Raw genomic sequence first — 27,899 nt, 5'->3', positions numbered from 1 at the left:
GCGCCTCTGTCTGACCAGCGTTTGAAGCATGGGGAAGCATGAATTCCCAGTGCCATATAGGGCTGCGAGGGTTACTATCACCTCCCACTTGTACAGCGCCAGCATCCTGCTGGGGAAGTGCAACGGCTCGAGTGAGATGGTGCCCCGCTGTCCTGATAACCCACCCCTCTGAGCCGGGGGGCTCATTGTGAAGGCACTTCTCTCCTGTGCGGCGCGCAAGCCTGGCTAGGGAGTTCCAGTGACGTGACGAGAGCAGAAGGATGCAGGGAGGAGTGATGGCTTGGGAGCAGATACGCGTTTTAAGCCCCCTTCCTCGCCCCTCTCCTGGATCAGCTCGGGAGCGGCACTGCGGCAGGTGGAACGTTGGCACCTGAAGGTTCCGTGGCAGTTGGAAGTGGCAGTTGGTCAGAGCGGGGGGGAGGGGAGCCTCAGCCCTGGCCCAGTTTGGGGGAGGGGTAGCGTCAGAGACAAGGGCAGATGCGTGGGGGAAGCCAGGGCGAACCAGCGGGCCCGTGAGCAGGGGGCAGAGAGAGCCCCGGCCTCCAGGAAATGGATGGGGAGGGGTCTAGAGCCTGCTGGAAGAGAGAGTGGTATTCTCCTTCGGCCCCCTCAGCACCTGCGGGGAGGGTACCCTTGCACCCCCTTCCACAACCCCGTGGCGACAGGAGCGATTCTTTGCCCCAGAAGTGGAGGGATTTGCTCCTGGAAATGCAGGTGAAGAGAGAGGGGGGGATCTCTGCAGCCTCCGCAGTGTCGGGAGAGAAGGGGCCACATCTCGCTCTGCCCGGCGTACTCGGACAGCAGTGTGAACTCGGCACGCGCCGTTTCACCAGTTATCCCAGGGGCGGGGCAAGAGAACAGGAGTCACTGAGATCTGACATGTAAGCCCTTGAACCCCGCATGGGGAGTGGAAGCTGCTTCACATTGTTTTCCTGCTGGAAATTAGGGTGTGTGGTGGATGGCGATGTGGACATGGTGCACGGTGCGGTAGCAGGTGAGGCCATGGTTGCGCAAAGGCTCAAGGGAGTGACAGTGTTTCCTCAGCAGTAGGCGTGCGCTGTAAGACTTGTGCAGCATGGATCTGTTTTGCCCGGGAGACCCAGAGCTCCTCTGCTCTTTGGGGTGAGAGATCCCATGGACTGGGAGCAGGAGCCAGTGCTGACAGGTGGGTTATAGTTCCATGGTCACCCAGTAATGGTGTGAAGGGGATTGCTGATGCTTTAACTTGTAAATTTCTTACCAGATGAGCTATTTTGTAAGCTATTTTAACACCGATAACTTTCAAAGTAACTTGTTTATGATGTCTTCAAAAAGCTAATGCTGTGACTATCGTGTGATGCTTGTTTCGCACCGGGAAAGGTATTTGGCACTGTGCAAAGTCCACAATAACAAGTCCCTGCCCTGACGAGTTTACAGAAACTCAGAGGCAGGGCTGACTCCTGTGTCTAAGGGTATGTCCACCCTGTGAGGTGGGAGGGTCCCAGAGCCCGGGCTCCAGACCAAGCCCAGAAGTCTACATAGCAATGAAACAGCCCCACAAGCCCAAGTCAGCTGGCCTGGGCCAGCTGTGGGGTTTTTCTCTGCTGTGTAGACATCCCCTTATAGGCCTCATGGGGGAGCTGGATTTTTTTTTACTGAATTGTTGATCCCTTGGGCTGGAGTTAGTGACACCAGGTAAATTGGGGCCTGTGTGGTTTCCACAACCAAGTGTGCTCACCAAATGGTACAAGTGGACTGAACTAACTCACTTCACTCCGGAACATACACATGTCTGCCTGCGCAAGAGCACGCTAAGTCTGGGACCAGCCAGTGCTGCTCAAAGGTGGTGGTGGTGGAGTATTCCAGACTAGAGCATGGGTTTGATCACAGATTGATAGCTGATACCCTGTCCTAGGCAAATGCAGAGGATGCTGCTATTTCATATTTTAAGGTGGTGGGGTCCCCTTTCAGCTCCAGATGAATGCTGCACACTTACTGTACACTCCAGGCATTACCCTTCCTGAGATCTGGCTTGCAGAAAGCTACTTCCAAGCAAACACCTAAAATCTGCCCCCTTGCCTTGCATAAGCCTTTTCCTTAGGTGTGGCTGTGCCTTGGGTTCCTTCCCTGAGAAGCTGTCTGCCTCAAATCCTAGCTCCTTTGGCCAAAGGACTACTTCCACCTCCTTATGTTCCTGATGGAGTCCGATGTGCCACACCTGCTCCAGTGAGCCGGCAAGAGTTCAGCTGCAGTTCTCTGTAGGGTTCCCACAGCTGCTAGCAGAGCTAAGGCCCCTCCCACATTACAGAGTATTAGGTCAGATATGACCCTTAATATAACTTCTGGGGACAGAGCTGATAAATCATGTTGGTGCCATTTTTGTTCTTTGATATGCTTTGCCAGAAGCTGGGAATGGGCAACAGGGGATGGATTCTGTTCTGTTCATTCCCTCTGGGGCACCTGGCACTGGCCACTGTTAGAAGACAGGACACTGGGCTGGATGGACCTTTGCTCTGACCCAGTGGGCCATTATGTTCTTATGTGTGCTCTCTGGAGATATAGTAACATTTTGCTGAGTCTCCTTGTTCCTATATTGTGGATAATGTAGAAGGAGCAGGACTAGGGGTGAGTGCTCTATATTCCAATAACTCTCAAATGAAATAGATCATCTCGATGTTATACACCGTTGACCCAAACCCATTAGTACAAGTGCCCCCCTTTTTAGAGGCTTTGGAGAGTTTTTGTCAGCCTCTGCTGAGGACACTCTGCTTTACAATAGCAAGAGGTACTGCAGGGAAGGACTATGGAGGATTAGCCGAAGGTGTTTGGAGATCTAATAAGCCTGGAAAAGCAGGGGTTGCCAAAGGTCAGGATTGAGTTGCATAAAAATATCTAGGGCCATTATTATCTGAGTGCCAACAATGTGCTTGACTCTCTATTGAACATAGAATATGAAATGGTCCCTGCCCCAAAGATCTTGCACTCAAAGATATGGCATACTAGACATCATTCCCTGGGACCCCTTGGCAGTAGGCAATAGAGCGCTTCTGAGGTAGCTTGAACTTGTGTTGCAGTGTCGTGTTGGAAAAATCTGATTTTTTAACCAAAAGGAGTTGGTGTGGGGAGGGAGAGAACCACACCAACAATAAACGTCTTAGAGTTCCTGGACCAAATTGGCACGAGGGGGTGTAAATTCTAATAGGAATGTGCCCCTGCCCATTGCCAGGTGGGGGGGAAGCTGCAGAGGGGGGTTTTAATCAGACAACAGAGGAATACCCAGTTATCCTGAAGAGCTTGTAGAGAAGCTTTAGTGTCTTCCCTCAATCTGCATTTTAGCAGGATTCGTTCCTCTGATGTGCACCGGATGCTGAAATTTAAAGAGACATGGCTCCTGCTTGCACTGGAAATGAAAGAGTGGGGCCAGTTGGTGTTGTGATTTCAAATCCCAGAAATACAGAAGGAGGAAAGGGGAGCAAGAGACTACCATTCCTTTCTAGCTCTCAAGCCATTTGCATTGCACTGGGTAAGCTGGGTAAGTCCAGCCTGGGCGTGGTACATCTGAACTGTAGCCACTCATAACAGGCTGGCTTGCAGCATCTGAGTTGCTCCAGTTACTTAGCATGCAGTGAGTGTTGTGCTCAGAGAAATTTAGGCGTAATTTTTTTGTGCTTGCATGTAAATGTGGGTAGGTGCCGTCCTGATTGACGGCAATTAGCATTTTCTAACGGTAACAGATGTTCATATTGCCAGGAGGCTGGTACCTAACGCCCACACTGCCATCTGTTCCACTGGGCACTGCCTGAGGAAGCGATACCAGCGCTGCAGACCTGCGAGTCCTTGGTGGGGTGTAGTTAACAGTATTGTGTAAGATTTTTCTGGGGGAAAAATAATAATAATAAAGACATTTTCAGGTTTATAAATAGTTCATGCTGTTTATTATGGGATGGAGGCTTTCTGTCTGAGTAGCAGCTCCGATTTCTGTGCCGAGCTAACGAAGAGCGATCTGAATGGAATACAGAGCACCAGCTTGTGGTGGCAGGTTCTCACGTCTAGGAGGGGGAAGGTGGCTTTTGGTGCGTTGTCATCACCATACAGTTTCAATGCACAACGAGGATGAGGAAATAACTTTGGGTAAATGGGAGACTCCGCATTCCCCCCTTTGAACTCTCGCCACCTTCTGGTAAATCCCTCTTGTCTGCTGACCCAGTGCCTGTACAAGAGTTGTAGGCCTGTGTGTTTGTGTAGTGCAGTGGTTCTCAACCTATTTACCATTGTGGTCTGCATGCAGTACTACCTCTGTGGCCCTGTGGATGTCACAATGGCTGCAGCTGTGTGCTGAGTGGGCTGCAAGTGGCCTGCAGGTTGAGAACCACTAGTGTAGTGTGACTTGCACAATGTGCATGGGCTACATGCTCCTTGGAGCTGTCTGCCCTGGCCAGCGGTGCATGGTGTCCCATTGGTAGTCACGAGGGACAGATTAACTTGCACTTTCCCTCTGTTCTCCCATCTTATTAAAACAAGGTGTCTGCCTAGCACCTCAGCCCCCTTCTACGGTTGGCAAGTGCACTGCGTTCAATTTTACTCAACTCATTTCAGAGTATCTACCGGAAATAAGAGCGGGCCAGCTGAGGGCTCCTGATTGTCATCTGTCATAATAGAAGAACAGTGAAATTGAAAAGCAACACATTTAAACTGGGATGAAGCAATGGTTTTTATAGCATAATTAGTCTGTGGAACTTGATGCCACAAGATACTATTGAAGCAAAGAGCTTAATGGGATTTCAAAAAGGATGAGCTATTTATATGGATGATCACAATATCCTCAGTTATATTCATAGAATCATAGAATATCAGGGTTGGAAGGGACCTCAGGAGGTCATCTAGTCCAACCCCCTGCTCAAAGCAGGACCCATCCCCAATTAAATCATCCCAGCCAGGGCTTTGTCAAGCCTGACCTTAAAAACTTCTAAGGAAGGAGATTCTACCACCTCCCTAGGTAACACATTCCAGTGTTTCACCACCCTCCTAGTGAAAAAGTTTTTCCTAATATCCAGCCTAAACCTCCCCCACTGCAACTTGAGACCATTACTCCTTGTCCTGTCCTCTTCCACCACTGAGAATAGTCTAGAACCATCCTCTTTGGAACCACCTCTGAGGTCGTTGAAAGCAGCTATCAAATCCCCCCTCATTCTTCTCTACTGCAAACTAAACAATCCCAGTTCCCTCAGCCTCTCCTCATAAGTCATGTGTTCCAGACCCCTAATCATTTTTGTTGCCCTTCGCTGGACTCTCTCCAATTTATCCACATCGTTCTTGTAGTGCGGGGCCCAAAACTGGACACAGTACTCCAGATGAGGCCTCACCAATGTAGAATAGAGGGGAACAATCATGTCCCTTGATCTGCTGGCTATGCCCCTACTTATACATCCCAAAATGCCATTGGCCTTCTTGGCAACAAGGGCACACTGTTGACTCATATCCAGCTTCTCGTCCACTGTCACCCCTAGGTCCTTTTCTGCAGAACTGCTGCCTAGCCATTCGGTCCCTAGTCTGACTAGAATAAAATGAGCCTGTGATATTTACCATCCTGCTTCAGGACAAAAGGCAATCACTAACTGCCTGAGGATAAGGGGGAAGTTTGGGAAGAGTTCTGTCAGTATGTAGTTGCATAATTGCCCATTATAGGGTCTTACACCCTCCTCTAAACATCTGCTATTGGCCTTGGATGCTAGATGAATCATTGATCTAATCCCTTGACAGTTGCTGTGCTCCCTGTTGGTCCATGCAGCTCTAAAGAGTTTGATCACCAAACATTTAAGAGCTGGGAATTTGTCAGGCTGGTAAAAGCATGTTGAAGCTGTTGAGGTTTTCCCAGTGTTATGGGGGAAATTCATCCCTGGAGCTCTTGGATGGATGTAGTCAGTGAATTGCTAAGTAACCTAGTTAAATACCTGTGCCCACTCATACCCTCTGACACCTATGCCTGACCTATCGTAACTCCAGTTACGGTGCTGTAGTAAAAGGAGACACACGTACTCCTGCCACTTGCTCCCCAGACTTATACGCACAGACCAAATGAGACATAGCTGCCCTGCCATGGGACTTTGATCATGTAGTGGTATGAGACTGGCACAAAATTGTGTCCGTGACACATAATTAACTCTTCTCTGGGCATCATTAACATTTCTCTAAAAAGAAACTCTGGCATTTTCCCACTGCTTCATAAGCTCCTTCAGAGGAGAGGAAATCTCCTATCCTTGGCAGGGCAGAACAGATCAGGGAGGGAAAGTTTTCTGACTCAGGTTAGCGTTTAGTGAGGGGGAGCAAACAAGCATGCATTCCCTAGATTTCCCAGCATACAAGCCTGTGACCCAGCAATTCAATGGATCCTTGCTGCTGACATCACGGGGGTGTGATTAAATGACAAAAGGTGAATTACATAGAAAGCACTTTCCTCTTCCCCGTGGGGCTCCCCCACTTTCTCTGATGCTTGGTACGAAGGCATTTTTTCTGTCCCCCCCCCCCCATTTTACTTTTAAAAGTGTGAGTCAGTTGTGGTGCATGTGAAAGCAAAACATCAAGAGCCCTTGCTAGAGGCAGGTACAATGTGGGCTGGTTCTCCTGGCTCTGCCCATGCTCTTCTCTCTGTCTGGGAAAAGGGGAGCCCAAACACAGAGAAATTCCTGAATCCTGGGGGAGCTGGAAGCTGGTTTAACAATGTTTTTCCTCTTTTGAGGCAGCCCCCTCTTCTGTTCTAGTCCTGGCAACCTCTCCCCCCCGGCCAGCTCTGTCAGTGTGCCCGAGTCCTGGCATGCAGGCCCCCCCACCTGCTTTCCCAGTCCTGAGGAATCTCTTGAGCAAATTCTGCCTCTGTGTGAATTATTTGTCCCTGGTAGCATCCATGATGTGCAGTATTTAGATATTCAAAGAGGGCTGGTCTCTGCCATGAGGCACTCAGTTTATACTGTAGGCAGGTTTTGTGATGTAGGCATGTGTGTTGAAAAGAAAAGGAGTACTTGTGGCATCTTAAAAAGAAAAGGAATACTTGTGGCACCTTAGAGACTAACCAATTTATTTGAGCATGAGCTTTCGTGAGCTACAGCTCGGCTGTAGCTCACGAAAGCTCATGCTCAAATAAATTGGTTAGTCTCTAAGGTGCCACAAGTATTCCTTTTCTTTTTGCGAATACAGACTAACACGGCTGTTCCTCTGAAATGTGGCATCTTAGAGACTAACCAATTTATTTGAGCATAAGCTTTTGTGAGCTACAGCTCACTTCATCGGATGCATTCAGTGGAAAATACAGTGAGGAGATTTATATACACACAGAACGTGAAAAAATGGGTGTTATCATACACACTGTAAGGAGAGTGATCACTTAAGATGAGCTATTACCAGCAGGAGGGGGGGCGGGGGGGGAGAAAACCTTTTGTAGTGATAATCAAGGTGGGCCATTTCCAGCAGTTAACAAGAATGTCTGATTTCAGAGTAACAGCCGTGTTAGTCTGTCTTTGCAAAAAGAAAAGGAGGACTTGTGGCACCTTAGAGACTAACCAATTTATTTGAGCATGAGCTTTCATGAGTAGTCTCTAAGGTGCCACAAGTACTCCTTTTCTTTTTGCAAAGAATGTCTGAGGAACAGTTGTGGGGGGGAAATAAACATGGAGAAATAGTTTTACTTTGTGTAATAACTCATCCACTCCCAGTCTCTGTTCAAGCCTGAGTTAATTGTATCCAGTTTGCAAATTAATTCCAATTCAGCAGTCTCTCGTTGGAGTCTGTTTTTTAAGTCTTTTTGTTGTAATATAGCGACTTTTAGGTCAGAGATCGAGTGACCAGAGAGATTGAAGTGTTCTCCGACTGGTTTGTGAATGTTATAATTCTTGACATCTGATTTATGTCCATTTATTCTTTTACATAGAGACTGTCCAGTTTGCCCAATGTACCTGGCAGAGGGGCATTGCTGGCACATGATGGCATATATCACATTGGTAGATGTGCAGGTGAACGAGCATCTGATAGTGTGGCTGATGTGATTAGGCCCTATGTGTTGAAATGGGAATTTTAAAAAAAATGTTTATGCCCCTATGTGTATGCGTCTGTTTCCGCCATATGTTGCATGCCTACCCAGTGGGGGAAAACAGATTAAGCTTGCTCTCAGGGCAGAATTGGAGAGACATATATGTGTGTCACCTTCTTGTCAGGGTAGAATAGTCATTAAGGAACTAGTTGAAATCAACCCAGAGAGACAATGCATGCTGTAATGACTCATGGATTTCCCCACCTCTCAGCAGGGAAGCTGAGCAAAGAAAGGCCCCACTTTGAGAACAATAGACTGAGGTGTGAGGTGGGGGTGATAGGTGTTGGCTTCTGGAGGAAGCTGGTTGCTCTATCAGCTGGGAACTGACTAAGGAGTTCAGACAGAAAGAGAGACAGGTCTGGTCTACACTACACCGTTAGGTCAACCTTGGCTGCCTTGCATCGATCTAGCTGTGGAAGCGTCTTCACTTAAATTCAGCTCTGTCCCTCTCCATGCTGATTTAGTAACACCACCTCCCCAAGCAGCATAGAGTAACAGTTAATGTAGTTAGGTCGACGCAGTGTCAGTATAGACATGCATTGCTTCCGTTGGCTGTTACTGGCATCCGGGAGCCGTCCCACGATGCCCCAGACTGGCAGTACAATTGATACAAGTGCCCTTGATGAGAATGCGCACAGCTGACACAGGAGCCAAGGGTGCGCACACAAGCGATTTAATAACTGCGGTAGGTATATGCTGACATGAGTTAGGTCGACATCATTTTGTAGTCTAGTCCTGGCCAGAGACTTAAAATGGAGTTCCCTGCAGCTTGGCTGTGCTCTGGGCTGACCAGAATGGACTTTGCTGTAACCTTCATTTCTCTGTGCTAACCTGAAGATGTCCGGAACTGTGTGGCAGGTGACTAATAAACCTGACTGTTTTGAAAACACTGCTTGAGTGTCACTGTGAATAACTGGTGAGGTGCATTAATGCTGAAAGTACCCAAGTCTCTAAGCAGGTGTCTAGCTCAGTGGGAATTGCTGAATGGAACTCAGTGTGAAAAAGGAGGGCTGAAGCCAGAGGTGCAGTCTCAGGAGGCAATGCGGCTGCATGGCCTGCCTGAAGGAAGGGGCTGACACACTGTCGGGGTCCTCCAAGAGACTGTTCCAAAGCTGGGGGCGTGGCACCAACCCTGTGGATTCGTGACCGCATGTCTCCTAGCGCAAAGGCTGTCTGTCACTTAAGCTTGTGACCTATGACCAAGACAAATCCAGTCACATTAGTGTGCTGTGATTTTGGAGTGGGAGTGACTCATCTTAATGAGGTTGTTGGGACATTGTGCAAGGCCTTGTAGCCAATGACTTCTGCCTTGGCCCCCAGGGCCCATTTATTGGATTCTTCCTGTAGAGCTTAAGGGCAGGTTTCCTAGTGACGGGCTCAAACAGCCCTTTGCACCCCAGCAGCCCCTAGGAAGCTGCTTTGGAATTTCCATCTCCTCCTCTAGTTACAGTGATCCCCACAAGTCCAAGGTCCTTCGCAGCAGAAAGAACCTTGCCTGGTTGGGCCCTTGAAAAAGGTGAGAGCCTTGATCTGACCCTCCCAGCTGTTGTAATGGCACCTCCCTGGGGTGAGCAGGGCAACCAGGTAAAGGGGGAGAGACAGAGGCAGCATTTCCCAGGCCTTCTACAGCCCTTCCCTCCCACCTGGCGAGGGGAACAGCAGTGGGAGATCGGCTTCCTCCTCAGATATTTTCACAACCTGACAAAACAGATTTGGTGACCATGCTGCAAACTCAGTCAGCACTGAGGCAGCAGGGAGAAAATGGCTTGATGAACAGGGAGTGAGGGGAAGGTGAGTAGCAGCGATTTTCTAGTGGCGTGTCCTGCATATGGATTCAGGCTCTGTTTCTTGTTCTCTTACTAATTCTTTCTGCTTTCCTTCCCCATGCAGCCCACCAAGAGTCTTTGGACACCAATCAATTGTTTTTTCTGTTCAACAGTCAGACGGTGCTGCTGAACCCCCATCTAGACAGTGCTGAGCCTCCCATTTAGCTGGTGCTGTCCCCAATCAATATGCCAATCTTGAGCTGTCTTTCTGTTTTTCTAAGTATGTATCCAGTATTCATGACAGCAGGAGCCGAGTGAGAGGAGCCTCGCCCAGAGAAAGGTGACCCCCACGCTGATTACTACTTAAGTTCTGGTGGAGCTGGAAACTGGTCTAGTAATCCCCCCCCCTTTGAGGCACGACTGCATGTTGGGATGTGGAGAGGGGAAAAGGAGGGTGAATGTGGTACAATAAATCAGCTGCCACATTCAGGGCCAAGTTGGAGAATTCTATAAAATCCTATCTCAAGGTGCTTTTCCCGCGGCAGCATCCTTCAGTGTGACGCACGCAGCATCGGTGGTGCTGAGCTGCCCTCCCACAGGATAAGCGCATGGACTGGTCATGGAAGATGGGCACACTGCATTCTGTGGATAGCATTGCTATTGGCTGGAGGTTTCAAGCTGGACCGGAGGGGCCCAGGGCACCCGCAGCTCCATCTGGTGACTCTGGGGAATTCAGAACCATTGGTCTAGGGCTTAGGTCATCAGACTGGATCAGTTCAAATATTAGAAGGTTTGGGAGGGGGAGCCCCATTGGGTGGTGGCCTGTGACGGTGTGTGGTACTACATGTATGCAGAGAAGTCCAATTAAAAGATCAGATTCCATAGTGATGTGGTGGTGTAAGAACCTGAACAAAGCGGGAAACAATCAGCAGCTATTCTGACGTGGTGGTGAGAGATGGAGTACCTTCTAGTCACTTTTCTGTCAGTTAAGGCCATCAGGTTTGCTGTTGTGATACCTCTGCTTCCTGCCATATCTCTAGGTCTGAATCTGAGCACATGAAGCGCTTCTTTGGCCCCTCGGACCCTCCCAGACCTTTGGGCTCAGGTAGGTCCGAGTGACCCGTCCTGATCAGTTTGGTTACAGTGCAGTGGGACTCAGACATGGGAAAGGGGGACAGAGGTGATGAGGAAAGGGATCTTGACTGTGAAGTGTGTGATGCCCTCTAGTGGTGCGTTTGTATACAGCAAAAAGCCATCTTAATTCTGGGCACAGGAATGTTTAGAGCTCTGTACCCACTCTTCCTTCCCACCTGCAGCCTAAGGAACCACTGTCCTCATGACATGAAATGTCCCTGTATTTCTTATCTCTGATGATCAAGGGTTTTAAGGAGCCTTCCCCATTTCTCCCCCACCCCTACCCTCAAAAAAGGGGCTCCATATCCAAAGCCCTTTCAGGAGTGTGGGGCTTCCCTGATTAGCATTTCAAAGATAGGAAATAACAGCAAAATAAACAGATTGCCAGAAACACCAAGAACCCATTTTTAAGAAGCCTTTCTTGCGTGTTCTCTCCAGCCCTCTTTGCCTCCCCCATGAAATAGAAGGCATGTCCCGAGCCTTGGAGGACTTCCCCTGCCCGGCCAGTCGTGTGGTCTGCAGCAGAGTTGGGGGAACCCTAGAAACCACTCAGCTTGACATTTGAAGGTGACACGAGGTGGCATCAGCAACAGGAGCTTTGAGCACAAAAATGGAGCCGCCTTGCCCCTGGCTTGTCACTCTGCACTCAGTGCCCTTTAACCCTGTGCACAGCTGTAACCGCATCTTCCTCACCACACCCTCTTGCAGCCATGGAAGACTCCACTTCTAGCACTGGTCCTCAGGCTGTGGGCTGTGGAGCTGCTTTTGTATCCATGCTGAGGCACTTGCTGCAAGGTGAAGCATAAGCAGGACTTTGTTTCATGGTTTGTCTTGCCGTTCTGCCCACTGCTGTTTGCTTGGTGTCTTTTTGAAGAGTGTTCCTTTGGTAGGAGTTCAGCACCAACTCTGTGGGTGGGTGGTGCCCAAACTGTAAGGGACAGAGCCAACTGCAAAGTGGCCTGGAGAGGTCACAGTAGTGAGGGCTGCAGGTACTAAAGAGAACTGGAGGGGAAGTAGCAGGCACAGAGCATGGGGCCCAGCTAAGGAGCTTGTATGAGGAGTCCTTAACATATATGAACAAGTTGATTTTCACCATTTCTCGTTATAGAACCATAAAATAGAGATCTCTGGTGCTACAGGCAAAACGTGAGGGGATGTCTGAGAGAGATGCTCTCCTGAAAAATGGTGGTTGTGCTATCCTTCTCCATTCTTCTCCACACCGGCTTTACAAATACAGGCAGAAAAGTTTTCTCACAGGTGTCACCAGCCAAACACCTGAGGCGGCTGTAATAAAATGGCTCCATGGCAGAGTGTCTGATCTATTTTTGAAGTGAGCTAAGTGCAGTCTCTTGCCGTCCTCCCACTAGCAGGCTAAACTAAACCCGAAGGCTCCTGGGAGCAAAGCGCCAGAATGGCAGCTGCTCCCAGAGCCTTTATTCACAACAGGTGTTCCTTCTGGTAGCTGTACCAGTGTCTAGGGCAGCTTGCCCTTGCTCCTATGGGCATAAGGCTGAGAAATGCACCCGGAGATCACAGAGAAGGGCTCCTTGGGCTCTTTGTGGGATTGTTACCCACACGGGCAGCAATGAGGTGTATGCATTAGCATGCGAAGACATTTAAACTCAAACTTCCCAATGCATTTTTTTCCTTATTTGCTGTCCAGATGTTCAAATTTAGTTTCCAGCAAATATTGGCCCTTAAATATCATGTCATCCAGAACTGAGATGAGCTCCAGCATAGGGGCAATCCTTCTGCTTGGATCTCAACTGCCTGATAGTGTCGGTTATTCCTGGGGTAAATGGGTGTAAGATGGTACTATTTTGGTTTGGTAACTTCTTTACACTCACTCTGCACAGGGGTAAGTAAACACACAAAGTACAGGATGGTGGCAAATCAAGCCTAAGTCAGCACGAACCCTGACCATGCAATCCTGCTAGCCACTCAGTGGGCATCAACCCTCTCCTCCCAACGGCTTCTAGTCCTTACCCTGTGATCAGGACTGAGACAACTTGGCTTTGCAGCTGGGAAGGGCATTCTGTTCCCTTCACCTTTTCAGGCCGCATGCTCACTGCACAATGACACATCCCTCACTTCTCCCACCTATCACCCCCACGCAAGCCACGCCCCAAAAACATTCCTTGATGTCTGAGAATATTGATTTGTAAAACACTGATTGGTTATCTTTGCCAATTCAGAAGCTAAAACTAATTCTGAATGGGCTGTCAGTGTATGCCCTATACCATACATGTGTGTCTGGGTGTGATGTTGAAGTGTGAGTGCGCACACTTGCCTGCCTGGTGGTGGTGGTTGTGTGCACAGCTGATTGTGCCTTAGGCCCCATTGTGCTTGGTTCTGTACAGAGTTAGAGAGAAGACGCAGTCCCTGTCTCATAAGTTAATATTTATTAGACATGTATTGAGGTGCCCCATTGTGCTGGGTGCCACTCCAACATGGTAAATGACGGTCCCAGCCCCAAAGAGCTTACAATCTGAAAGAAGAGACCTAACAGCTGGGTGAGACACACAGGCTGGGGTGGAAGGTAGGGAAAACTGGGGAACAGGTGGTTGCAGACTGCAGGCTCAGTGAGTTGAGATAGGATGCTAATTGGTGGAGTGGGGTGCACAAGAGGTGCACAAGGCATGTTTGTATTGTGAGGGGAAGAAACCTGGGGCAGGTGACTGGGGTTAGAAGAGGCAAGCTAGGAAGGTGTCTGACTGGGACGCGGGAGAAGGGGACAGGGCAGGGGAGGCTGCATCAGGTTTTGTAGATTTTTTCCAAAGAGTTTGTAGAAGACAAAAACCAGCAGGAGTGTTTGGGAACAGTACAGCAAATGGGCTGGGGAATTTCAGGTGAGCAGCTCGCTAGTTCCACTTCTGAACAGCAGATTCTGGGTTCTCTCTGTTCGAAACATATCAGCACATTGCCTTGCCCTTGCCTATTTTCCTCTGTGTCCCTTTGTCTCTAGGCATTTGCACCTTTACCTGCCACTATGCAGTGCCGGGAGAGGCGTAGGAGTACCCAGGCCTGGCGTTGGGAGCAGTGGGCACGACTGCTCCTGTGTCGTTGGGTTGGTACAGGAAATTTCCTGTCTCCCAGACTTTCAGTTGCGTTTTGAGCCTGACGTTCTGCTGTGCTGACATCTCTGCCCCCCTTCGCCCCCCAGTGGGAAATGAGAAAGCTGTGATTAGCCTAATGAGTGGTTAATTAATGAGCAGGCTGGTTGTACAGTAGAACCTCAGAGTTATGAATACCTCGGGAATGGAGGTTGTATGTAACTCTGAACAAAGCATTATGGTGGTTTCAAAAGTTTACAGGCTGCTGAACATTGACTTATTACAGCTCTGAAACTTTACTGTGCAGAAGAAAAATGCTACATTTAACCATCTCAATTTAAATGAAATAAGCACAGAAATGGTTTCCTTACCTTGTCAAATCTTTTTTTAAACTTTCCCTTTGTTTTTTTAGTAGTTTTATGTTTAACACAGCACTGTAATGTGCTGCTGATTGCATACTTCCGGTTCCAAATGGGGGGTGTGGTTGACAGGTCAGTTTGTAACTTTGAGGTTCTGCTGTGTAGTGGAAGTGTGCTGACCTTGCTAAATAATGGCAGGGTAACAGCCTGTCAGGGACAGGGCAAGTGTGTGCACTGATTTATGGCTTTAAACCTTCTGTTGCCTCTTTGTCATGGTTTCTCCTGACTCCACTCACTTGCTGCGCTTGTCTTAGTATTCACTGTTTTTAGCTATTACCAGCAGGACAGTGGGGTGGGAGGAGGTATTGTTTCATGATTTCTGTGTGTATATAAAGTCTGCTGCAGTTTCCACGGTAAACATCTGATGAAGTGAGCTGTAGCTCACGAAAGCTCATGCTCAAATAAATTGGTTAGTCTCTAAGGTGCCACAAGTACTCCTTTTCTTTTTGCGAATACAGACTAACACGGCTGTTCCTCTGAAAACTGTTTATACTGACCTCTGCAGTTCTCCAGGGTTGGTTTATGGTCATTGATGTACCTCCTGCCCCCAGCCCTATGCTTTCCCACCGAGTGACCGCCCGTGGGGGGTGTAGGAGAGAGGCTGGGGTGTCTGCAATACAGGCAACTAGGTAGTCACATTTAACTAAAAAGAAAAGGAGGACTTGTGGCACCTTAGAGACTAATCAATTTCTTTGAGCATAAGCTTTCATGAGCTACAGCTCACTTCATTGGATGCATAAGCTTATGCTCAAATAAATTGGTTAGTCTCTAAGGTGCCACAAGTACTCCTTTCTTTTTGCGAATACGGACTAACACGGCTGCTACTCTGAAACCTGACATTTAACTAAATGATGAATACTCAGCTAATTGCCAATTATGCAAAGTTTGCAAACTGTAGAGGAGGAAGCAGCTTGGGAGAGAGCCTGTGCTGGATGGTCTCAGGGAAGGGAGGAGGCATGGGAACAGGGCCTTTGGTATGGCCTTGCTTCCAGGAGGTGCAGCCGCAACTGAAACCTGGTATCTGGTATGGGATGGGGATGCAAATGTATTTGGCATGTGGGTGCCCCATTTCATTGCTGAGTGCCACCCTGTTAAGCATGCTGGGAAAGTGATTTTTGAGTCCCATGGTCACATTGGTGAGGCTTCTCATTTACTCCTTTCCCAAAGGGCCCATGATGGAAAAAAATCAAGGCAGCAACTTTGCAATAAGAAAAGGAGTACTTGTGGCACCTTAGAGACTAACCAATTTATTTGAGCTCAAATAAATTGCTCAAATAAATTGGTTAGTCTCTAAGGTGCCACAAGTACTCCTTTTCTTTTTGCAAATACAGACTAACACGGCTGTTCCTCTGAACTTTGCAATAGCTGTTTGAGTTAACGTCCTTGTCCTGCCTGGGGGTGTGTGCACATGCTCAGTGTATGGATGAGGAAACATGCCCAGTACTACACTGGTTGTGTGTTTGCAAATGTATTTTTGATGATGATCGTTACGGTAGTGTGTAAGGACCAACCAAGAATGGGGCCCCATTGTACTAGGCCTTGTACAAACACAGAGTAGCAGATGGTCCCTCTCCCAAGAAGCTTACAGTCTATATAGCCCAGACACAGGGTGGGAGAAGGGATGTGACACGTAACGGAGGAAGCACTGTAGCAGCACCAAAAGGTGTGTTAATGTAATTTAATGTATGTATTGGGATGTGTTTAGTTAGAAGGAGAGCAGCTAAATGGAAAGAAAAGTGAAGGTGGGGGGAACACTGAAGGGAATGGGAGTGGGTGTAGTGGACAGGGCAGGGGAGAAGAGATGAGGGGGACAGGTGTGGAGTGAATCTGAAGTGAAGAGACTGCAATGGAGGGCAAGGGTTGGAGCAGTCAATCGTCACAGGGCAGAGACACAGTACAGTAAAAATTCTACAAAGTTCTCTGAATGTGTGAAGGTCCCTGCTTTGATGGGCTGCAGTCTCTGGCTCACTTCTCCTTGTAGTTCTTCCCCCAGACCTCAAAGGAGACACCACCTGTGTCAGTGTGTGGAACTGAGTTGTCTGCTGTCTTTTACCCCCACCCCAACAGGCAGACTGGCCTATGGATCAGATAAGTTAGTAAGTGCAGAGCAGCCTGGAAGGCTATTTGATGCCTTCATTCAGAGGTGTGAAATGCTGCATGAAATATGTAAATAGAAGAGGCCCATGGGGGGGCCTCCTCTTCCAGCAATGCATCTTAATCTGTTTCTGCTTTGCACTGCAGCTGGGAGGAGCAAAAACTTTCTACTTCTGCTCTTGCTTGTAAGCCAGATCTCTCCCTTCCCTCTGGCTAAGAAGATGTCAGGGTTAGTTCAGGCCTATGAGATGCTTCCTGTCCTTTGCTATGGGTCTGGGAGCTTTCATCAGGGCATAGCTGGGCATGAGGAGTGAAGCTCTGTGAATGTTTGAAGGCCCATGAAAGAGGCAGATTTAGCAAGTCCTTTCTGAGACATGAATAGCTGGCAACATCTTTCCCTGACTGTACAAAGTTTCAATATCAGATCAAGATCAATCTGGATTTTGAACCACCATCAAAATGTGTCCCCAAGGAAAGGAGCATTTCTGGGATAATGGGGATCATCATTTTCACTCCCTGGGCTCCAAGGGACCTGTATTCCTTTCATGTTGGTTGTGAAGATCTGTCAGGAAGATGGCCCTTTGGTACATAGGTCTCTAGTAACGATTGGAAAGAGTCTCTGTAGCGGGACTGCTACTTTGAGGATTAGGTCCCACTGTAACTGATGGATCAATTGTTTATTCTCCTCCCTTCCCCACCCCCAACATTTTTTATTTTTTTAGGAAATTGGGTTGGAAAGGTTGTTTTGATGAGGTCTAAGCACCTCATTCACCAACAACAGCTGGGTCACATTTCTGGGAGGAGACCAAACTCCCAAACAAATACATTCCATGGGGATAATGGCCTGTTTCTAAACCCTAGCCAGGTAAAAAACTGATCTGAGCAGCTTGTTCCCACCTCCTGTGGATATCTGCCCTGTTCTGGTGCCAGAATGCAGCCTGTTTACTGTGTTTTCTTTTGGAGGACATGGAACTGGTCATGCAGTGTGGCTGTAACACTCCCAGACAGAGCCTACATTTCACATTTAGCCTGCCTGCCCTTCCTTTGGGTGGTGATTTCTGCTGTCACTTGCTAACTGGCAGGGCTGTCTGAAGACTGCCTAGTCACCATTAGCATGTATGATGTTTTACTGTGTACTTAAATCCATATTGAGTTCAGGAAGTAGAATTCTCTGGCCTATGTTCTGCGGAAGGTGCCTTCTGGCCTGAAAACCTATGAATGGAGCAGTGCTAGGAAGGAGGTGGTGCCATGGAGCACATTGAACTAATGATCTAGTTTGTCACTGCTCAAGTCTTGGGCTTAAACCTTGACAGGAGTGAAATGAGTTGGCTAGTTCTGACCTTAGCTCTTGTGTGCATATCCTAGGACCGTCCCAGTTGACCCAGACTGCTTCCAAGTTGTTCTTGACTGGAACAACAGGGGATTAAGTAGGAAAGCACTGAAGTTAAGTGGCAAAGCTGTGGCTGGAAGGAGTCAAACAGCAGGGGTGTAGGACATAATTGAGGTGGGTGGGCGAGTTGTGGGAGTTCAAGATTGCAATGTCAGGTGGGTTGAGGTGGAGGGGCATTGGCAGAGCTGTGTGTGGGGACCCCAGGGCTAGAATAGCAGCGGGGCTGTAGGTCAGGATTGACAGGGCATCACCAGAGGTTTGGTGGGGTGTTGAGGGATGGAATAGCAAAGGGAGCTACAAGTTCAGACTGAGGGGCAGCAGCAGAGTGGCGGGGTGCAGAGTAGAAGCCATGCGGGACTGAACTAGGATAGCAGGGTTGCTGCACGGTAGGATTGAGATATGTTAACAGAGCTGAATTGGGCCTGGGACTGGAACAGAAGAGTGCTCCAGGATGGGTTGGGGGGCAGGATAGGAGCTATGGGGTTCTCACCACAGCAATGTGTCCTTCAGTGTTGTGAGCACTAAACTACACCTGGAATTCGGTTGTGGGGGAGTGTCTCATTGCAACACTGAATGTTGGGCTGGAACATTTCAGCAGAGAGGCCCCTACATTATCTCCAGGTAGTTCTTGAGCTGCCTGCAAAAAAGGTTTTTTCGGATCCCCCGTCCACCTCTCTGGGAAGTCACTTGCTGTGGTTCAAAGTTTTCTTATCATGATTATTATTCCTTCTGGTTTGGCATCTGTTAAAATGACAGCAGCCAGGGAGAGTGAAGGGATTGGAACAAATTTCTCATAAAAAGTAGCGAAGTTGATGAAACCATTATGGTGCCTGCATTCTGCATTTAATCATTCTGACATATCAGTAGGGGAGGCGAGTGTGCATGTGCGCTCGCACACGTACACTGAGCTTTCCTTCAGGCAGTCTGGTCCATCCCCTCATTTTTCTATTGCTGCCTCTCCCTCCATCCTTTTACTCACACACACACTCACGCACACGCGCCCCTACCTGTCTCAGGTCCCTGCATTTAATCTCATCCACAGACCTGTGTCTTATGCAACTCACTAGTGTAGTTGCTAACGTGTAATAATAAGGCCACACCAGCTGGCATTCAATCTTCATAACAGAGCAGGACACCTTTACCTGGCATCCTGACAGCAGGGAGAGAAGTGCCTGACAAATTCTTATTGCTGCCACAGTTATCACTTTGCAGAGGCTGCTCCAGCTCCCACCCTGATTCACCTTGCCTCTTTCTGCCATGATACCTGGCAGCTGGTCCATTTTGATCCTGGCTGTATTCCTTTGACATCATGCAAGCTGTGGGAAGAAAGGGGCAGTGTTTGCATATTGCACGTGGCTAGTGGATATGCAGGCTAACTTGCAGCAGTGAATTCAGGAGGAATAAAACAAAAAAGAATTTATTTATCCATAAATTGTGGATAAATTGGAGAGAGTCCAGCGAAGGGCAACAAAAATGATTAGGGGTCTGGAACACATGACTTATGAGGAGAGGCTGAGGGAACTGGGATTGTTTAGTCTGCAGAAGAGAAGAATGAGGGGGGATTTGATAGCTGCTTTCAACTACCTGAGAGGTGGTTCCAGAGAGGATGGTTCTAGACTATTCTCAGTGGTAGAAGAGGACAGGACAAGGAGTAATGGTCTCAAGTTGCAGTGGGGGAGGTTTAGGCTGGATATTAGGAAAAACTTTTTCACTAGGAGAGTGGTGAAACACTGGAATGCGTTACCTAGGGAGGTGGTAGAATCTCCTTCCTTAGAAGTTTTTAAAGTCAGGCTTGACAAAGCCCTGGCTGGGATGATTTAAGTGGGAATTGGTCCTGCTTTGAGCAGGGGGTTGGACTAGATGACCTCCTGAGGTCCCTTCCAACCCTGATATTCTATGATTCTATGATAACCCTGAAAGTGTTAGTCTATAAGGTGCCACTTTGCCGCTTTTACAGATCCAGACTAACACAGCTACCCCTCTGATACTTAACCCTGAAAGTGTTGGACTAACCCTGACCCCAGGCTCTTGGCCTGCCCCTGGTCTGACTGGCTGTCCTCAGCCCAGTGCCCTGGCCTTGCATTCAGTAGCGGTGTAGGCATGCAGGCAGCACTGGCAAAGGTATAAACAGTAATGACAATTTTCCCTTGTAGAGCCCCTTCGATTCCAGGCCAGCGCTTAGATCCAATAGTGGGTAAGCTCTCAAAGCACTGTAATAGCTGTGAATTACGCCACACCAGCTTCCCTCTGAGGTAGGGAATGTTGCTCCATTTACAGAGGCACAGATTTAGTGACTGAGCTGGGAGTAGAAACCAAGGCTCAGTTTTAAAAAGTATTTAACAGTTGCTGTGTTTGGTGTTGCAATGCCTAACCGATTTAGGAGCCCAAAACTCATTTTCAAAAGGGAATTAGGCACATAGCCTAAATCCCATCAACAGTCAATAGGATTTTGGTTCCTAAGTGCTTAAATCCCTTTTGAAAATGAGATTTAGGCTCCAAAATCAGTTAGTTGTTGCAACGCTGAGCACAGCAACATCTAAATACCTTCAGAAATATGGGCCCAGAAGTCCTAACTGCCATTCCTTTGTTATAAAGACTAGACCATGTCCCCTGCCAGTGCGAATGCAGGCTGGGTAGGGTTAACACTGAGAGCCACGTGGCTGGCATTTCACCAGCACTTTCAGGAGTGATCAGTTTGTGCAGACTACTCTGGGCAGTAGTTCTGGTCTGTCAGGGTTTGAGGATGCGCTCTGCCTGAGAGAGACAGACATGCTTTAGCCCCATCTTTGAGTAATTTGTTTTGAGTGTAGGGTGTAGGCTCTGTGCAAGAATGTGTAGCTGTCTGATACAAAAGAAAAGGGTAGTTCCCATGTAGGTCTAAATTCCTGAAGATACAAGACAGCGCTAGGCTGTCCAAGAGGAAATGCTTGTTTCAGGGGCAGAGCATCTCACTCAGCTTGTATTGTGTGCTTTCTACCATGAGGGAAAGCGTGAACGGGGACCGAGTTGTTGGACGCTATGCATGCACATATGTGCATGGGAAGGCAATTATATTCCCATTCTCCGGGGACATGCAGAGAGGGAAGAGTCCCACCACCCAGGAGCAGAGCAGCAGGTCATGTCTGTGTGGAGAAGGAAATATAGTTCTGCTGTGTATATGGGGGAGGGTGAATAGCCACTTAGATCATGTCTACTCCAGACACCTTATGGAAGCACAGCTGTACCCATGCAGCTGCACTGCTGTAAGATCACTACCGCTCTATGCCAATTGGAGAAGGCGGAGCAGGTTGGGGACAAAGGGGCGAGCCCAGGAAAAAAGGGAGGAGAAACCTGGTGTGTTAGATGTTCAGTCTGTTACCTGCTTTCATTAAAAATCAGTGGTGCATTCGCATACTTCCACTCTCTCTCTCTGCCAGCCAGGATCCTGCACCAGCTGCGGGGCAGGATCAGAAACCAGGCATCATTCTCATTATCAGCTTATCCTCTCTGCTGCTTCCCCCACCCACCCATAAACTAACCAGCTCATCTCCGGCCCCATCAGAACCAAGATTTACAGACAGTCCCTGCCGATTGCCTGTCTCTTCCTTCTCTCAGCTTTATTCCTGCAATCTATCATGCCCGGCTCCCGTTTCACAGCCACTGGGACACTTCATCAGGCAAAATTTCTACCTTGGCAGCCCTGGCTTCAATGGAGGGAAAACGTGAGCAGTAATATTAAAATAATGGAAAGGCAGCAGGGTGGGCAGGATGGTGCAGGGACATGGAAGGTCAGGCCTCGCCCAGAACAGGGCTTGGCAGAACAAAGTGCTAGGGACAAGCACAAAACTGGATTCTGCCTCCACCTACTTGGAGGTGTGTCTCACTCCCAGCCCATACTCCTCCCTCTCTCATGTTTACTGGGGCGACATGCCCCTGTGCAAAGGGCCAGAACAAGGCCTAGGCACCACTGAAGTCCCACCTAAGCACGTAGGGCCTTGTGTTGAATTTCAAGTGCCCTACCTCACTTCTTTAAACCCCTTTGTATGATGCCCCCGTCTGCCACTTAGCCTTCAAATGCCAGTCTCTCCTCTGGCATGGTCAGCTTGCCCTGCTGTGTCTGGCTAGTCCACACTGTAATCTCTTTGGGGCAGAGATGTTATGCTCCTGCAGGTACCGCATGGTACTGTGTAAAGAGACTGTGATGCTGGTGTGAACAACTTCCCCAGTTGTCTCCCATGGCTTCTGGGAAAAACTCTGCTGCATGTGTCAGAAGCAGCAGGTGCTGAAGCTGGTAGCATGGGGAGGAAGTGCAGCCTGGTGGGGTTTTATAAACAGTGCAGTCATTAAGATGAAGCTGGGTCCTTTCACTTGCTTTAGACCTCACTGAGGGTTCTGGCACCCAAGCAGGGAGAGTCCTATTTTGATCAGGTAGAAAATACAGTGAATTTGGGTTAAGTAAATAAATTCCTGCTTTGTTCAAACCCCAGGGGTTAGATCAGTGCCCTTTAAATAAGGGGAAACAACAATTCTCCAGCTGCTAAGAGGATGAAGCCAGAATGACACATGGTCCATTCTCTCTCGGGGGTGTGCATTGGTGGCCCCTACTTCCTGGTCTTGGAACAGTTGCCAATTCAAAACACATGGCCCCATCGTTTTGCCCGGATAACCCTGAGTCTCCTCTCTTTCTCTCTTGGGATATCTAATTTTTGCTTTTAATAAATAAATCATAGCTCCCACTGCCATTGCCATGACTGACTCCCTCCCACCCCCACCCCTCTCCCATGCCCTGCTTTGCTTTCTGGGGTAAGCTGAGTGCCTAGACAGACACATGCCCTCAGCTAGCTCTATTCCCTTGTGAAGTGGGGTGAGAGTTGATCAGCTGTCCCAAAGGTTCAAAGTCCTGCCCATGCCCCCCATAGCAGGATCAAAGCTGAGCAAAAGACACTGCAGCTGTTGTCAGCTGAAGCTCTACTTCCCTCCCAGGCAAATCTTTGTGTGTCCCATAGCTGTGAGAGCGCATTGTTCTAAGGTAGTGCCAGCAGCCTGGCTAGGGCCTGCAGGTGCCTTCAGCCTGAGACTCCCTACCCAACCCATCAGACCTGCTCTGACCGTCTCCTTAGCCGAGGGCTGTGTCCCTTTGTTGGTGTATAGGGGCATTGGAAGGTAAGAGACAAAAGCTCTACCTGGTGGAGGAAGGGGGAAGGAAATGAGGATCAGATGGAGCGCTGGCATGGCTTTGCTTACTTGAGTACAGTGCACGAAAGAGCAGCCTTCCCAATCATCCTTGGGCCTGCGGGCCTGGGTTAACACCCAGTGCACACATGATTCAGGGTGATACTGATTGGCAGCTGCTGCTCACAGGAGCCTGAGGCTTTCCTGTCCCTCAGTTGTCTTTCCTACCGAACATTATTAATGTAATGGGCTCTTTGTGTTTCTGGAAGAGTGGGGAGAGGGAGTCACTCACATGGAACCTCTGCTTTAAAAGTATTTAGATGGACAGCTGTCACGTAAACATATTGGAGTTTTCCAAGCCCGCAGGTCAGTGACATGCTGCTCTTGCATGAGAGAGGAAGGGAAGGCAGCAGGCTTGGTGCTGGCCTGAAGGACCTGATTGGGCAGAGCACTAAGAAGGGTTCACATACTGAATCTGGGGTGAAACAAATGGCTAGGTGTTCCCTGAGAGGATGGGCCCTTTGGGAAAGCACAAGTCCATGGCAGACCTGGGGCAGACCTCAGTATGCTGCATGCTTGTCTGTGCAGTGTACTAGAACAGGGGGTGGAGCTGTGCTGTCCTGGAGCGTGTAGCATCCCTGAACAATACTCTTTATGGAGATCCCTGTACACGCCCTGTGTGGTTCTGTGGATAGGGGTCATATATTGTCCAGGGAGGCCTGTGGATGCTGTAGTGAGGAGGGCCATAAGTAATTTAAATAGCCAAGCCATACCAGGGTATGCAGCATGCCTGTTTGTATGCTGTACCTTCATTATACAATATCCGTATGTGCGGCACATTTGTCTGTGTGACTCGTCTGGCTTGGCAGTGCTTTTCGGGTGCCTGAGCAGCCTGTGGGCTTACCTGGTGTGGTACATGCTGTAAGAGCTTGCTCAATAGATGAGAGCCCCTGTGGAACATGCGGTGCCAGGATTGCCTCCTTGGAATCACGACTTAGTCTCCAGAGGAGTTTTCAGAATTGTTTCAGTCCCATTCTCTCTCTGCATGCCACAGGCTGAAATGGTTCCTAAGCTCTGGATCCTAGCCCAGCTGCCTTTGTAGTGTAGCCAGGGTTTAAATTCAGCCGGAGCTGTCCAGAGCAGAGCTCCTGTAAATATTTTCAAACCCGTGGGGAGCCCTGGTACGCCTCACAGGGCTGAAGCCCCACGCCTCGGTGCCAACCCCCTGTCAGGCTAAAGCACAGAGCCTTGGTGCTGCCTCCCCCACTGGGCTGAAGCCGTGAGCCCCAGTGCCCCACCCTGGGACTGAAGCCTGGAGCCCTGCCATGCCACCCCAGGGCAGAAGCCCCAAGTTGCCCAGCGGCTGAAGCCCCGAGCCCCCAATCCCCACAGTAGGCCCTGGCGGTTTTATAGCATGGCGGGGGCTGGAAATAATTTAAGAATTTAAGCCCTGAGTGTAGTCGAGGCCTCAGGGATACTGAGGGTGTTCCATTCCTCCTGAAAGCGTTGATCCATTCCTTGCTCTGGCCCACGTCAGTTGAGTGCTGGAAGGAGCTTCCTCAGGAAAAGCTGCTGTGGACACTGTGATATCTAGAGGTACATCTGCCCAGCAAGCAGAAACCCGCAGCCGTCAGAGCCCGGGTCTACAGACCAGCTCACGGGGCTCACGCTACGGTGCTAAAAATAGCTATGTAGATATTTGGGCTGTCTATATCGGTAGATATTTGGGCTCAAGCTAGTAGGGTTCGGCACCTGAGCGCCAGCTTGAGCCCAAATATCTACACAGCTGTTTTTAGCACTGTAGCCGGAGTCTGTAGGCCTGGGCTCTGAGACTTGCTGCTGCAGGTCTCTGCTCCATGTGCAGCATACCTAGATAATGCAGAAACTTAGGTGGAGCAGCAAAGTGCAGAGCCCAACTCAGCAGAAGCCTTTTAGGGCCTGTTTACACTAGCTAAAAAGTGTTGCAATAGCCTGTTAGTTGGAGCACCTTGATCTTGCAGTGAGGAGTCGGTGGCACCTTAAAGACTAACATTTAATTGGGCTTAAGCTTTCGTGCATCTGAAGAAGTGGGGTTTTTTACCCACAAAAGCTTATGCCCAAATAAATCTGTTAGTCTTTAAGGTGCCACCGGACTCCTCGTTGTTTTTGTGGATACAAATTAACATGGCTACCCTTCTGACACTTGATCTTGCAGTGCTGGTAGATGTAGGCATGGTCCCGTCCCTTTAGGGACGCAGGGAGGGAGCAGGCCCCTGAGTGCAGAGGGTGAGAGAGTGCATGAAGTGGGGTTAGAGAAGGCTCCTTGACCCCTTCCCCTCCCTGTTCCCATCCAAGGGCTGGGCAAACTGGCAAATCCGCAACAGACTGGGATCTGGAATGCCGATATATGAGACCTCACACCTTGCCTTGTGCTTGTGGCTTTGCTGAGTTGCAGTCCATGTCATCTACTTCTGACTCGTCCATTTCGTCTGAAGAAAATAATGCACTCTGGGCTTCATGAAGTGGATCAATACCAGAGGCTGTAAAGTTTCGCAACAGGTGTTGTGTTTCGCAATGACAAGCGCTGGGAGCTAGGGGGAGGAACAGGGACATGGCGCGCTCAGGGGAGGAGGTGGAGGTGAGCTGGGGCGGGGAGCTGCCAGTGGTACAGAGCACCCACCAGTTTTTCCCTGTGGGTGCTCCAGCCCCAGAGCACCCATGGAGTCAGTGCCTATGGGCTGCATCTACACTGCAAAGCAATAGGACTTGGATCCTGGCTCCCAGTTTAACTCAAGCTCAGAGCCCCCAGCCCTGCAGGGTCTTGGGACCTTGGGTCCGAGCCCTGGGTTAGCGCATTTGCAGTGTAGGCACAAGGGGTGTTAGGCTCGAGCCTGGGCTGAAGCACAGGCTTACGTTGCAGTGTAGACATAGGTCTGATCTACACTACAGACCTATATCAGTGTAACTACATTGCTCAGGAGTGTGAAAAATCCATACGCCTGAGCAACATAGACTGACCGTACTGCCCTGTGTAGGCAGCTGTGTGTCGGCGGGAGAGCTTTTCCAGCTGCCATAGCTACCGCCTCTCCAGAAGATGGATTAAATACACCGATGGGAAAGCTCTGTCCCAAAGGCAAAGAGTGTGTCTGTTAAAGTACTAAGTGGTGCAGCTGTGCTGCTCCAATGCTGTAAGTGTAAATAAGCTATTTAAAACCATTTTTGTGTGCATTGCAGTGCTGGTGAAAGGGGCTAGAGTCCTCTAGTTATCCCCAGAACAGGCAGGACATTTCACCACCAGCGCTCCCTGTCAGTGTGCTTCGGGTCTGCCCTGGCGGGAACAGTCTTCAGAGATGGGAGAGAATTCAGACTCCCAGTTCTTAGCACCTCTGTTCAGATTGCCAGCGGGCGACGGGAGGAGGCAGTTAGAGCTGATGGCAATGGTGGGTTTGCACTGCGAACATCTGTCCATTTGAACAGTAACAATCTGTGACCCACTAACCCCTTTTAGTCCCATGACTACAGGGGTGTTAATGGGCCACTTCACTTTGCATGGGCCCTTGGAATATGTGCTAACTAGTTATGCTAAACTGTCCATCTTGTGTTTAGCTGTGAACAGTCTAAGTACATTTCCCAGACCTGAGGAGGAGCTCTGTGTCAGCTCGAAAAGCTAGTCTCTCTCACCAACAAGGGTGGGTCTAGTAAAAGATGTGATCTCCCCCACCTTGTCTCTCTAATATCCTGGGACCCATACGGCTACAGCAACGCTGCATACGACACTAGGGGCTGGACATTTTTCCCCTTAGGCCAGCAAGTAGCCCTGGGATGGGAAGAGCTAGGGCTCACTGTTGTTCAAATTTGGCCTAATACTCCCTGTATGAGGGCACAAGCCCTGCCCTGAAATCTGCTTCTCTGCTCCAGGGCTGTGCCTTACCTTGGAGCCCTCACCCTAGCCTTGTGAGGAGCTTCCTGATTTCCTGTCTTCATCTTGGGGTTCCAGGAGGTCCCCAGGACAGAGTGCACATAGGGTATAGAAAGCAGCTTCTCTGCTTCCATCTTCCTCATGCTGGTGCTGCAGCAGCCCGGTGCTCCCGCCTGCTGTTTGGGGCTGGAAGTCAGCAGCCCCAGTCTGTGTCTTTTCTAACTTCATCTGGGTAATATTTTAATAAATCATTGTGGACAGTGCTGGGTCCATACATCAGTTGTTCAGCGCCCTAAAGGCTTTCAGGTCGGTGATGGATACATTGCAAGCATGGGGGTTGGCTGAAATTGTATCCATCCAGCCAATCTCCCTCTCGCATCCTAGGGAGGGGGGAAGGAGACTGATAGGAAGCTGGCGAGAGATCCCTCTACCTGATATTTGACAACATAGTCATCTGTGGGACAACAGGGCCTAATGAAACTAGATTACATGGTTTTACTTTGGCAGATCAGTTTGAAGAATGTGGCGATTTCATTCGGTTTCTCTTATTTATCATTACTGTGGTGCTGCTGTGTGGACGGTGGAGCAGGAAGCAGCAATTCTGTACAGCTCAACTGACTCTCAATTGCAGAAGTGTCAGGTGGGTGGGAAGTGAGAATGTCTCTGGGGCCCAGGGATGGGCCATAGGGTGTCACCCTCCTCCCTGCCCACCATGGGACAAGGTGAAGGAGTGCTCTGGCTCCTCCTCCTCCAGGAATGCTTGTGACATCTGGCTTTGAAATCCCACTGCTGCACAATGTGAAAGCTGCTGTGTACTCAGGAGGGAAATAATTGAAGGAAGACAGCCAGGTCTGGTGGGCTAAGCCTTGGGCTAGGGGCCAGGACTCTCTTGGGTTCTTTTTCCAGCTCATTGTTTGCCCTTTGATGCAAGTCAC

At 49.2% G+C, this 27,899-nt stretch overlaps 1 protein-coding gene across 23 annotated transcripts in view; it reads left to right on the top strand.

The window, feature by feature from the left end:
* RBFOX3 (RNA binding fox-1 homolog 3) overlaps nt 1–27,899 on the top strand; it is a 353,230-nt gene that overhangs the window by 104,825 nt on the left and 220,506 nt on the right. The gene's annotated exons all lie outside the window — the stretch shown is intronic.

This window comes from Caretta caretta, chromosome 14, assembly GCF_965140235.1.
Source record: "Caretta caretta isolate rCarCar2 chromosome 14, rCarCar1.hap1, whole genome shotgun sequence".
Lineage (NCBI taxonomy): Eukaryota > Metazoa > Chordata > Testudines > Cheloniidae > Caretta > Caretta caretta.
This window is presented reverse-complemented; position numbering and strand designations above follow the sequence as displayed.